Source organism: Hypomesus nipponensis, chromosome 13 (assembly GCF_054491055.1).
Source record: "Hypomesus nipponensis isolate SF chromosome 13, ASM5449105v1, whole genome shotgun sequence".
NCBI classification, from domain to species: Eukaryota; Metazoa; Chordata; class Actinopteri; order Osmeriformes; family Osmeridae; genus Hypomesus; species Hypomesus nipponensis.
This window is the reverse complement of record NC_140373.1, coordinates 19,300,315-19,313,775: the sequence shown is the minus strand read 5'-3', so window position 1 is coordinate 19,313,775 and position 13,461 is coordinate 19,300,315.

The window sequence follows — 13,461 nt, the reverse complement described above, 5'->3', positions numbered from 1 at the left end:
ATCGCTTGCCTTCCCACAGTTCACCACGCTCGGGGGCGTTTCAAACAGATTAATGTAGAATGTAGTTCTCTAAAGTCACTGTTGTAGTTGTCATGGCCAAGTGCGCAGACTTGGGTTTACGTAGTTGCAACATCGATCAAAATACAACTTGTTTACAAAATATAAAACTGTTTAATACTGTAGACATACACGTTGACATGTGTAAAAAAAGTTTTACTATATTCCTCAATCTCTGCTAATCTGCCGATACGATAGGGAGTTTCAGCCCGGCTAGCTAACTAGTTAGGACAGAACGAAGTTACGTAATGTGACTAAACTGAATTTGAAAGTACAAGCACCCACAACTTCGGCAAACCATGCGCCATGCATCGTTTTTTTGTATTAACATCTCTGTACGAATACAGATATGTATCGTACAGGACTGGGTAAGCAGCCACACAAACGATTAGTTTCTCTTCCAGTTTGAAACCTAGAAAGCTAGAAATGTTTACCATGGTTTCTACGTTACGAGAAACAAGAAAACACTCCGATTGGCCATCGCTAGCGAAAACCGCTCCTCATTAGCATTAAGTTGCGAAAATCTCAACTCGAATCGTTTGAATCGCGTCGCGTCGCTACCCACAATGCACCACACAAGCGATTCGCCTGACTCCATAGAAAATGAATGGAAAACATGTTGTCGCTCGCATCGCGTCGCTGCAGTGGACACGCACTGTAAGGAGACTGTTGTTTGACATCTACTTCTGGATAAATTGCAATGTCGTCAGACCTATTTATGGATTACGTACTTGTGGATAACGTAGTCGCCATACTTTTACCTACATTTTAGAGTAATTTTATAGTTATAAAGTTTTTGCCAGTTCATCATTTTGGAGTTGCAACGTCGTCAGACCTATTTATGGATTACGTACTTGTGGATAACGTCGTCGCCATACTTTTACCTACATTTTAGAGTACATTTATAGTTATAAAGTTTTTGCCAGTTCATCATTTTGGAGCTTTTAACACGAAGCAAAGGCATTGTCAGAAGATGACTAGTCGTAGCCCGACATTAAAAACATTTTATAGTCGGTTGCCTAATCGCGTTGTTGTACCCAGTGTTGATGTTACATGTTGATGTTCAGCCTATTCAATTTAACGACTTCAGAAGGACAAGACAGGCAGTGGATAACATACTGGTTGAGAATGTCTATTGTGGTGCTATTACTAGAAACATTGGGACTCCAGTTCCAAGAGTGGATGGCGGGAGAAGCCCATATGAAAGTAGCAGTCTATTCTATATATTACTAGATAGGCCTACTAACTAGCCTGCCAGATCATTTAGAGTTGGCCTTAAGTTTTCTTCACTTTACATCTATGGACTAAGTAGAATAACTGATTTATAGCCTAGGCCTTATAATAAGATAGACCTGTATTAAACGATTAGGCTAATATTTTGTTAAACATGTAAATCTAACTAGGAAGAGAGATCATATTTCTTTCATTAATAGCTTCTCTCAACTGCCTCCCTGTAAATACAGAATCAATTAAAAATCCTTCATCTCACCTACAAAGCACATTGATGGTTGGACACCATCATCATTTATAGAGCTTGTAAGGCTGGGTGTCACCCTGTCCCCACCTCTCATTCTAAAATCTGGAGACAGAGTCTCTGCTTGATGGGACTCACACATCACTGTGTTACGTTGTTACTTACTGTCACATTAGTAGTCATGTGTTGATAAGTAATGGTCAAGATATGGTGTGATTGGTTGTTCTTGTGTATAAAGGGAATTGTGGAGCAATGTTCTGTGGATTCTTCATCTCCTGAGGCTTTCTCCTCAGCTCTGGCTTGTCCTTCTCGTTCCTCACCTCCAACTCTCTGGGTTTCCAATCATGGTAGCGTAAGTAAGATTTAAACCCGTTGCTTTGTATCATGTTTACCTTGTAATTGATTTAATTAATTTGCAATGTTATTAAATGTATAATTAATCTCACCTTACTTTGACCATTCTTGCTCAGATATAACCCATAGTCAAATAACTACAATTTATTGTATTGTAGGTATTGACATAATTTGGTTAATGTTAATACACCATTCAGTTTCCACTCTTCCATTAAACCATGGGGGAATCGTTTTTGCAGTTTGGCAAATATTAAACACCCTACAAACTCATAGTACTTTATTACCCGACTAGAACCCTGCACTCCCAGAATTCTCAGATATATAATAATAATAAAGTATGGTGGACACAGAATATTGTTTAAAGAATTGTTGTGTGAAATCTCATTAATAGAGGATGATTATCCTTATATAACCATATGGAAAAAACGCCTCTTCTTCCTGAGGAGACTTAAGAAGTTTGGCATGGACTCAGTCATCCTCACTAACTTTTACAGATGCACTATAGAGAACTGACTGGTTGCATCAGTGTGGTATGGGAGTTGCAAAGACAGGGGCCGCAAGTAGGTGGTCCGGCCTGCTAAGTTCATCATTGGCAGGAAGCTCCCTGCCCTACAGGACACCTACCACACACAATGCCTCAGGAAAGCTGGCAGGATCCTAAGAGACTGTTACCATCCATCCTTCAGTCTTTTCCCCCCTTTGCCTTCTGAATGCACATTGATATGTATATTGATACATTGATACACTGTATTGTGGTCACCTAGACTATTCTAGGTTGTGGTTCAGTGAAAGCACAGCTTCTTCAGTTGGCTATAATTGTTAAATACTACTTGAGAAAGCATATGTTCACAGATGTCAATAGGACATTACGATTACCTGAATGACTTGTAGTGATCGGGAGGTTATGCCTGTTGTGATGATAGCATAAACCATGTTAGATTGTTGGCTCTGTGCATTGTTTGGTTCTCTTCTCCCTGTCTGTTTCTGTTGCAGGATGGCAGGCAGGTAGAGGAGCTGTGATTGCTGCAAGGGTACACCTGTGATCTGTGCCTCGGTTCTTAATAAGCTGTGCCCTAATATGCTGGGTCTCTCTATTACTAGCAGGAACATCATCCCTGTTTGCTTTTTAGTTTGTAATGATTCTCTACACACTCTACACTTGTACTGATCCCACATCCACTCCCTACACTACTAATTTACATGACCCTCACATCCAACAGTTTCTTTGTAAGCCCTTGTTATTGAATAAATACACTGTTATCCTTATTTTCTGTGCCTTGTCACTGCCTGAAGTGCTTACGTATCTATCTATTCTTCCTTCATATATGAACCCGGTTATGACAGCTTTAAACAAGCACTGGTTGGCTACACACCTCATGCCGGGCTTATACAGATGTGTGTATTGGCACTTTGAAAGGTTTGAATGATTATATCCACATATCAATGTATAATTATTAAATGTCAAAATTTTCAAAATGTGAATAGCCTACAAACAATTAGCATACTACAGGCTAGAGGCGATTCTAGGTTTTAAAACATGCTCAAAATGAATACTGGATCTTAAAATGGATAACTAATCATTAGAGTCCAACAAGCCATGATAGAACATACAACTCTGACAGCACTTTAACATGTTCTAAAAACCTTTAATCGTTAGTAAATTATAGGTACATTAGTTTGAAAATGTATTTTTTTTTCATCCCAACAGCACCCCCTGCACCTGTTGTAAAATCCTCTATGCTACAGGCTGTGCACAGTTAGCTACTATAGTTCTCAATAAAGACATTTTAACATATGAAACATGTAGCCTAATGCACGACTTGATTTCACTCAATAAGGTTTGACAAAACAAGTCAGTGACGGCGGCGACGTAGCTACTTAGTATGTGTGTTGTTTGGCAACGACGGCTTAGTGACAACGTTCTTATCTCAGACGTACTTAGTAGGCGTAAATATTTTGTATACTTTCGAACATGCGTCGCCGCGACGTCGCCGCCAGTAGACGTTCCTTACATGCCGTCGCCGCCACGTCGCCGCCAGTCTCTCGTTGGCAGGCCCATTCACTTCCATTCAAAAAATCCACACGGTCTGGTGGCGACGTATGGTTAGGCTGCTCCTTCTCCTGGTAAGCCTAGGAATGTCCCTTTCCGCTCTCCATAGCCATAGACGTCACACGCACTAATGCAATGTTTACAAAGGTAACGTCGCCGTATACGTCGCCGCTATCGAAGTTCCCTCACGTACTACGTCGCCGCCATCACTCCCATTGGGAACCAATGCTAAAAAGGCTGAGACGACACGCACCGTGTGGGCAAAGTGCATGCTGTTTGTAACAGTTATGTTACAGATGCCTTTTCCCGACAGTGCAAATAGCCTATAAACATGACAGCGCAAAATGGCGCACACTCACGGATAGTGTAACTCGCTATATAGCCAGAGATGCAGCCATTAAACACAAAAAAACAGCAAATATGCTGCAAACTTTTGACACACACAGGGCTGCCAACTCTCACGCATTGGCCGTGAGACACACGCATTTCAACCATTTCACACGCTCTCTCACGCCACACCTTATATATCTCAAGCAGAAGAGGCAACGCCAACCAAGTACAAGTAGCCCTGTTAACGTTGGGGGGGGGGGGGCATTTATCGCAATTCATTTTGGTGTAATATATCGCACAAGAAAAAGTAGTTTTCATGACACCCCTAGAGTTGACCAAGAAATTGAGTTTGGCCAGAAATTGGGAATACAATCTGAACTGTGAGTTGCTGCTCCACGCAGAATATTGTTTTGCAATGGTGAATGAACTTCTAGAGCAGAGGTCTTCAACCCTGGTCCTCAGGGACTCCCTGCCCTGCTTGTTTTATTATGGGGACACACTAAACGATTTTATTGATCTTATAAGATCTTCAAACTGTGATAGACCACACACATGAAGACAAAAAAACCTAGATTTAGCCGTTTTGCTCTTACAGTGTGTGGTGTGCCATGATTTTACAAAGACAGCACACCACACACAAACAGATTTCCAACTAGTGTCCCGACTGTTAACACAAGAAATCTCGCAAAATCTCTCGAGATTTAAGAATAAGCATGCCGGTGTTGGGGCGAATTAGTCTAAGTTCTTTACCAATATAAGTTTAAAATAGCATGGAAAACGGCAGCAGAGTTTGATACAAAGTGTTTATTCGAATCAAACACAGACGATTGATTCCAGCAAACATGAGAATGGTCTCGAGATCAGACTGCAATTTTTCTCTGGACATTTGCATATAAATTTGTTTTCCATTATTATTCCAAATTCATACATGGATTTCACACTCTGTTGGTCCATTGTCACAGAATTTGAATGGCCAGTACTTTTACGCCCAAAAGCCTAAAATGGCGTACGCCCAAAAAAATCTGATTTATAAAACCGTGCGTACGCACACCTGTAAGCAATGTTCCCTTTATAAATCAGAATACCCACAAGTGTGTGTACGTGAATCTGCATTTCACCCCGCCCTAAACACACCCATTTTTAACCATAAATGGTCACTGCAAAGCACCTCATGAATGCTAATCCAGTATATTAATGACTCTGGCATGCGATTCTTATTAAACAGTGAATCATGGCGCATGACAACTTCGAGGCCCGAAAACCACATTATTTGGTGGCCGTAGAATCACCAATAAAAAAAAGTGTGAGTGGCGTCAACTGTGCCAGTGATACCGCGAGTCGAGATACAATTTGAAAACAAAAGCGTTTTGTTATTGAACAGGGGGGTATTCGTCGTAGCTCGCTAAGCGGTTTAGCGAGCTAATTTTCAGGCTAAGATAAAAAAACGCCCCTCTTTTTGGTTCGTGGCAGCAACTTTCGATTAATCACCATAGTAACATATCAATTAGCATTAACCTGCTCCAGAGCAGGCTAACATAAGTGTAGCTGGATAAGCTTGCCACACCCCCGGAAAAAAACATGGCATCTCCCTTTTTGAGAGACCCAGTTGACAAAGGAACTATTCTAGTTCGATTAGCCTTTCATACTGATAGAGTTCTTCGCGATCGCCAAGATCCTTTATGTCACACGGATGAGTTCCTGTTTGACAAGGACTCATTTATTTGCAAGACCTTCTCGGGCCGTATATTGCAAATGTCACACGCCGCAGCAGAGCTTTAACTGTGCTTCAGACTCTGTGCATAGCTTTGAGGTTTTTTGCGTCAGGTACATTTTTATACAGTGTAGGCGATGTAGAAAACATTGGCAAAGCCGCAGCATGCGTTGCTGTAAGAAAAGTGTACTTGGCGCTCAACCAGCTGATGAATAAATTCATCATATTCCCAGGCCATGTCCTAGTCAATGACATGAAAGAGGAATTTTATGCAATTGCAGGTAATTTAGTAAATAGATATTTTATCATTTCATGAAAATGCATTCCTATCACTATTCATTACGGAGCTTATCATTATGCAGAGTTTCCTAATGTCATTGGCGCAGTGGACTGCACCTATATCCACCTGAAAAAGCCCTCTGGGCCAAACGAGGCCAATTTTGTGAATAGAAAGGGCTTTCACAGCCTAAATGTGCTGGTACTTATGACATAATTGTCCTCAAATTACATTGTTCTAGAAACAATCATTTGTATTTGACAATAGACATGGACCTTGCAATTGCCTGTTGTAGGCTACTCATGTACTGTACAATATCCATGACTTGACTGCAATTCATCTTAGATGATCTGTGACTCCACCTGCCTGATCACAAATGTTGAGGTCAAGTGGCCGGGGTCTGTCCACGACTCCCGGATATTCCGAGACTCCACACTATGCCACATCTTTGAGCAAGGTATAGCAAATCTCATGTCATTCAGAAATTGATTATTTTATGTAGAGGTGATCCAATATTGTTCATATCATATACTAGGTAACTATGATGAGCTCCTACTTGGAGAGAGGGGTTACACCTGCAGGCCCTGGTTCATGACCCCCTATCCCGAGCCAGCCCCAGGCCCTGAAGTGCGATTCAACGGTGCTCTCTCTAGAACGAGGGCACGGATAGAGATGACCTTTGGCCTACTAAAGGGGAGATTTAATTGTCTGCGGGGGCTGAGGGTGGAACCGGACAGGGCCTGTGCAATTACGGTGGCATGTGCTGTGCTCGACAATGTGGCCACACTCAGGAGGGAGAGGGTCCCAGTGATCGTGTCCCATCCTGAGGACGATGTGGAACCGATCCATCCAAATGAGAGGTCTGGAGCGGCTGCAAGGAACATGATTGCCCAGCATCATTTCAGATAGCTGTCCAGATGACTTTGGGTAATGTTGGACTCATTTCATGTTCTTCATGTTTGCATGTTTCATTTATATGGTTAGCCACCACTTTGCTTTTAAGTTACCCATTAATAGTCCATCCTCAGCAATCATCGAGTCCATCCCAACTCAGTCTGGTTTGCACCTCCACTGCCAAGGACCAAGGCAGACTGCAGCAGATCATTTGGTCCCACCCTGACCTGTTCCACTCCAGGACCAGCAAGAGAGCAGGCAGGATCATTGCTGACCTTTCCCATCCTGGCCACCACCTCTTCCCATCCAGCAAAAGTGTCCTGTCCATTAAAACCAATGTACTCACAAACAAGAGTCAGGTGGTTGAGCAGTTGGGGAATCGGGCGAGTAATCAGAAAGTTGCCGGTTCGATTCTTGGCCGTGCAAAATGACGTTGTGTCCTTGGGCAAGGCACTTCACCCTACTTGCCTCAGGGGAATGTCCCTGTACTTACTGTAAGTCGCTCTGGATAAGAGCGTCTACTAAATGACTAAATGTAAATGTAACAAGGGGCTCACAAACAACCCCCTGCACCACACTGACTCTGGGACCCCCGCACACAATGCACTGCAGTTTGCATCCTTATTCATTCAATTCATTCTGATTCTGAATAGAGGAACATGCTGAAGAATAATGTAAGAGATCCATGTTGTACAATAAAGCCTTTATTTTTTCCCCTTTATTGGTTATCCTGTAAATAAATTTGCACAAGAAATAAGATTCAGTTTAGTTACAATTCATGGCAAAGCTCACAAATACTTAGCCAAAGCTTTGCTTTACAGGGTTTAGACTTACATTCAGCTACCGTTTAAGCAATTTAACCTCCAAATCCAACTTAATTGAGCTTAAGTGGAAGTTATGAATTTTGGCACGCAAGTAACGCTTATATAGCGTGCGCACATCTTCAGTGTTAGTCTGGAAAAAAGACAAACCATTCATTACTTGTTCAGTGTGGTGGTCAGATGCCAACTAAACTCAGACCTCCAATGTGAGGGTATTTATTGAGAACTCACCTCCCCATCCCCAGTTCCCAAAGAGTGAGAGGGGCCAGGCTCCTCCGGATCAGCCTGTGGTCCAGCAGGATTTGCCTAAAGGAATGCATTGATATAGTGAGTGCCAAGAGTGAGTGGGATAGGAGTATTAGTTGACACAACTTGCATTTACCAAATCGCTGGAGAAGGCGGAAAGAGTGTCCTCATCGTTTAGACTGACCTCCTGTTAGTGAATTAGGAATTATAAGGAACTGTGGGAAAGTGCCTTCGGTTTTAAAAGACACACACAATGAACATGTTTAGAATCATCACACAATGATGCAGCAATATCAACTTACATCAGTGGGCTCCTCTCCCCTGACCAACAACACATTGGGAGGTGGCTGCAGGAGCGTGATCGAACCTCCGGCCACTGCAAAATGTGACAATGGTTAAATGACTCATTATGAAGGAAACTCATAGAATGAAGTGCACCTACCTCAGACATACGGATTCTCTCCTGCCACCACCTCTCCAGAGGAGCTGCCCCCAGCTGTGCCCTGCATAATTGGCCTACCCCTGTTATTAGCCAGGGCCAGCTCCTCAGCAGGGGTTAAGCTCAGGACCTCTGGGTCTTCCCCCCGTCTTAATCGTATCTGCCTTTTTCTTGTCGGCTAAAATATGAAGGATATGACACTGACAAGTTGCTCAGTTCATTACCATGGCACATATTGTATTGACTCACCAGCCTGGATGATGTTTTTATGTTTTATTTTTACTTGCTCCCATGTCCTTTTAGTGGCGGGGTTGCAACTACATGGGGTTTGAAAGCACTCAATTATATGACAGTGTTCACCATATCACACCACACCATACCATATAATTATTTTTGAAAATGATTAAAATTGACTCATGATACAGAGAGAATCTAACCATTTCTTTTCACTGCTTCAATTGATTGAATTTCTGATTATGAATAATACTACTTACATACTGTGATCCGGCTTACATACTAAATAAGCGCTTTCAGTACATACATCCTCATAAGTGTCCATGAATTTGTATCAAATACATACTCTTTGGCCTTGGTTTTATCTAGGCCTACTTATTCTGTAAGAGTTGAGACAGTTATTTTCCCTAGCAACATCTCATTCGATGATTAATTTCCATTAAGCCTACTGCCAGCAGGCACATTTAAAGAAATGTGATCTGATAATAATCAGAGGTAATGAGGCACTTAAGATGAGCCTATACATTTTCCCAAAACTTACGCATTTACTTTATCGGCAATTTTGCCAAGCTGTCTTGCTCTGGCAGCGGTGGCGGTGTTTGACTTAGCCATGATTATTTCTTTATAGTCTTCATATAGACTTATTAGGATTCCTCCGTAAGGAGGAAACCTATTGTTATTGGTGGTTTTATTATTTGTAATTCTTGTACCATGGGAGTCAATGGCAGCCCCTAGACCCCATCGACAACTTTTTGTGAAATTTGGCACACTCATTAAGGACAGTTTCTTCTATACCTACACCAAGTTTCATGTCTCCCATTAGACCACTCTAGCGCCACCAATGGGTCAAAGTTGGACTTGTGTTTACACACGCAACTTTTGAACCGTATGACTCATTTTCAAAAATGAGGTACCATTGGATTCCCTGGATCAAGCCGAGTTCAACGCACACCATGGCGTTAATTTCCGGTTATATAGATTTCCCGCCATTTCCGGTTTTATCAAAAACCTTTGAAAGCCTACTCCTCCTACAATTTTTGTCATATCTTCTTCAAAATCACCAGAGATGATCTTCAGACCAAGCCTCACAAAAGTTATCAAAGGAATTTTGATCCTCATAACCGTCTGTCCGGTACAGCCAATCAAATTCATCAGAAAAGCCGCAAAACAGGATGTGAAGTCATGTCTCAGCAAATCTTTGAGATATCAACACTAAACTTGGTAGATCGGAGGAAGACACTACAACATGTTACCATGTGCAAAGGCAAATTCATATCTCAAAAAATGATTGATATAAAGCAAATTGAACTTATCGCTAACGCTAAAATTATGCTTTACACATCAGCCATTCAAAAACTGATACTCTGATTCAATCACAAGTTCATATGAAAACTCTTGAGAATGTTCATAACACAAATCTGTGAAAAAGTTGACTGTAAGATGAAAGGTCGATTTTTGGTGAATATTTGAAACATGCTTGCTTGGCTAATTTCTAGGCAAATTTCCAATGAATGTCTCCCTTGCTCCTCCCCGCGCGTGCTCCAAAATCTCACACACACTCAGCCTTCCCTTGACACACGCGCGGCCAAGACGCACACGCAACATTTCAGGAGAGTGTGGGCTGACCAAGCCCCCACTCATTCCTTGGTCTTTAGCAAAGGCCCATGTGGCTCTTGAGGGTATTGCATTTCCGATTTTGTATGCAATGGTAAAAAGGTCTCAAATCCTGAAACATTGATAGTGTAGGCCGAGAAACACTTTAACAAAAGCCCATGTGGATCTTGTTGGTATTGCATTTCCGATTTTGTATGCAATGGTAAAAAGTTATAAAAATCCTGAAACATTGATAGTATAGACCAAGAGTAACTACCACACCACAAATGGCCCACCATTACCCATAGGTGGCGCTACAGGCCACGCCAAAAAGCACAAATATACAAGGCTTTTGGAATGGATAGGCTCACCAAGCCCCCTCCCTTCACTTATTGGCTTGAAAAAAAGGCCCATGTGGCTCTTGATGGTATTGCATTTCCGATTTTGTATGCAATGGTAAAAAGGTCTCAAAATCCTGAAACATAGATAGTATAGGCAAAGAAACACTTTAACAAAAAGCCCATGTGGATCTTGTTGGTATTGCTTTTCCGATTTTGTATACAATGGTAAAAAGTTATAAAAATCCTGAAACATTGATAGTATAGACCAAGAGTAACTACCACACCACAAATGGCCCACTATTACCCATAGGTCTTCCCTTGACACACGCGCGGGCTTGGCAAGACGCACACGCAACATTTCAGGAGAGTGTTCCTTGGTCTTTTGCAAAGGCCATGTGGATCTTGATGGTATTGCATTTCAGATTTTGTTTGCCATGGTAAAAAGTTATCCAAATCCTGAAACATTGATAGTAAAGGCCAAGAGTAACAACAACACTTTAACAAAAGCCCATGTGGATCTTGTTGGTATTGCATTTCCGATTTTGTATGCAATGGTAAAAAGTTAAAAACATCCTGAAACATTGATAGTATAGGCCAAGAGTAACTACCACACCACAAATGGCCCACCATTACCAATAGGTGTCGCTACAGGCCACGCCCTAAAGCACAAAGCACTTCACTTCTTGTGAAGATTAAAGCGCTTCACTTCTTGGCTTGAAATAAAGGCCCTTGTGGATGTTGATGTTATTGCATTTCAGATTTGGTATCCCATTGGAAATTCTGCAGCATTGATTTTTCTATACAGTTACAATTTGTCAAGAATATACATTTTTCAATGGTTCGCAATGCTTTACACGTAAGCCAGTCAAACAAGTTCATATGAAGACTCTTGAGAATGTTTAGTACACAAATCTGAGAAAAAGTTGACTCTAAGATGAAAGGTCGATTTTTGGTGAATCTTTGAAACATGCATGCTTGGCTAATTTCTAGGGAAATTTACAATGAAATGTGTCCCCTGCTCCTCCCCGCGCATGCTCCAAATTCTCAGACACTCATTCTTCCCTTGACACGCGCGGGCTTGGCAAGACACACACGCAACATATCAGGACTGTGTGGGCTGACCAAGCCCCCACTCATTCCTTGAATATCAGCATAGGCCCTTGAGGACCTTGGTGTCATTGCATTTCCTACTTTGTATGCAATAGTAAAAAGGTCTCCAAATCCTGACACATTGACAGTACAGGCCAAGAGTAACTACCACACTTTACCCAAAGCCCATGTGGATCCTGTTGGTATTGCATTTCCGATTTTATATGCAATGGTAAAAAGTTTTTAAAATCCTGAAACATTAATAGTATAGGCCAAGAGTAACTACCACACCACAAATGGCCCACCATTACCCATAGGTGGCGCTACAGGCCACGCCTTAATGCATAAAGATACAAGGCTTTCTGGAATGGATAAGCTCACCAAGCCCCCTTCCTTCACTTACTGGCTTGAAATAAAGGCCCTTGTGGATCTTGATGGTATTGCATTTCAGATTTGGTATGCCATTGGTAATTCTGCAGCATACATTTTTCTATACAGTTACAATTTGTCAAAAATAAACATTTTTCAATGGTTCGCAGTGTTTGGAGGAATCCGCCATTACTGCTTGCAGTTATATTTATTACTTGTTGTTCTGATGGCGAGAATGTCACCGCTCTCCAAGTCTTTTGGATTTGTAGACGGAAACAGGGCTGGTTCTTACTTTAGCCTCTCCAACATCTCTATCCTTAAAAAAAGGTCAATTTAAGATGATGTACATGTATGCTTCTGTAAATAGTTTTTATCACAGCACTTTTTTTTTCTACTGTTAAATAAATCTTTAGAACAATTTAAAATGACCTCAGCTTGATTGTGAGTAGGTGAACTTCATTTGGTCCACTCTGTTTTTAAACAGCTTGGCAGAGAGGTTAATAGGACTGAATTCTGTCTGCAAACACTTTTATGATGTCATCATGAAATCCATTTAACCTTATATTTAAAATGACATCAGCTTGAATGAGTGAGTGGGTGGGTGACCTGTGAATAATTTCACTAGCCAGGCCCAAAGTACTTAGCAAAGGCCATTGTTGCAAGTCATACACTCTACACTCTCAAAAATTGGAATGGCCGCCAGAATCTCAGGAAAGCAGGAAATTACTGCTAAGTATGTCAGCCTGGAAGAACACAGGTACAAGAGTTGTAACAATATAAAAGGTCTTTATTAAGTCAGGAAAAAGGTTCTCTAACATTCATAAGCCTGGGTGGAATACTCCAGGGCACTGAACAGGCAATTAAGGAAGATGGGCTCTCCCTGGACCCCACTCCACCCTCCCAAACTCTGTGAAAGCACGGCACCCTCAAAGCTGGCCCAAACCCCCAATAGACACCCCAACGTCACTGCACTCTGGCACACTCGAACACGCACCTAGGCTACGCCACACGTGTATAGGGGAGACCCAACTATCCACTTGTGACGGTGCACTGCTCCTCGCACCCTGTTTTTTCCCACTGCCAATGGAAGGATGAAATCTCTTAACAGGTAGACCAGGACAAAGGCACGACGATTAGAAAAAGATTGACTCGGTTTATTAGCGACGGATCATGCCACCAATC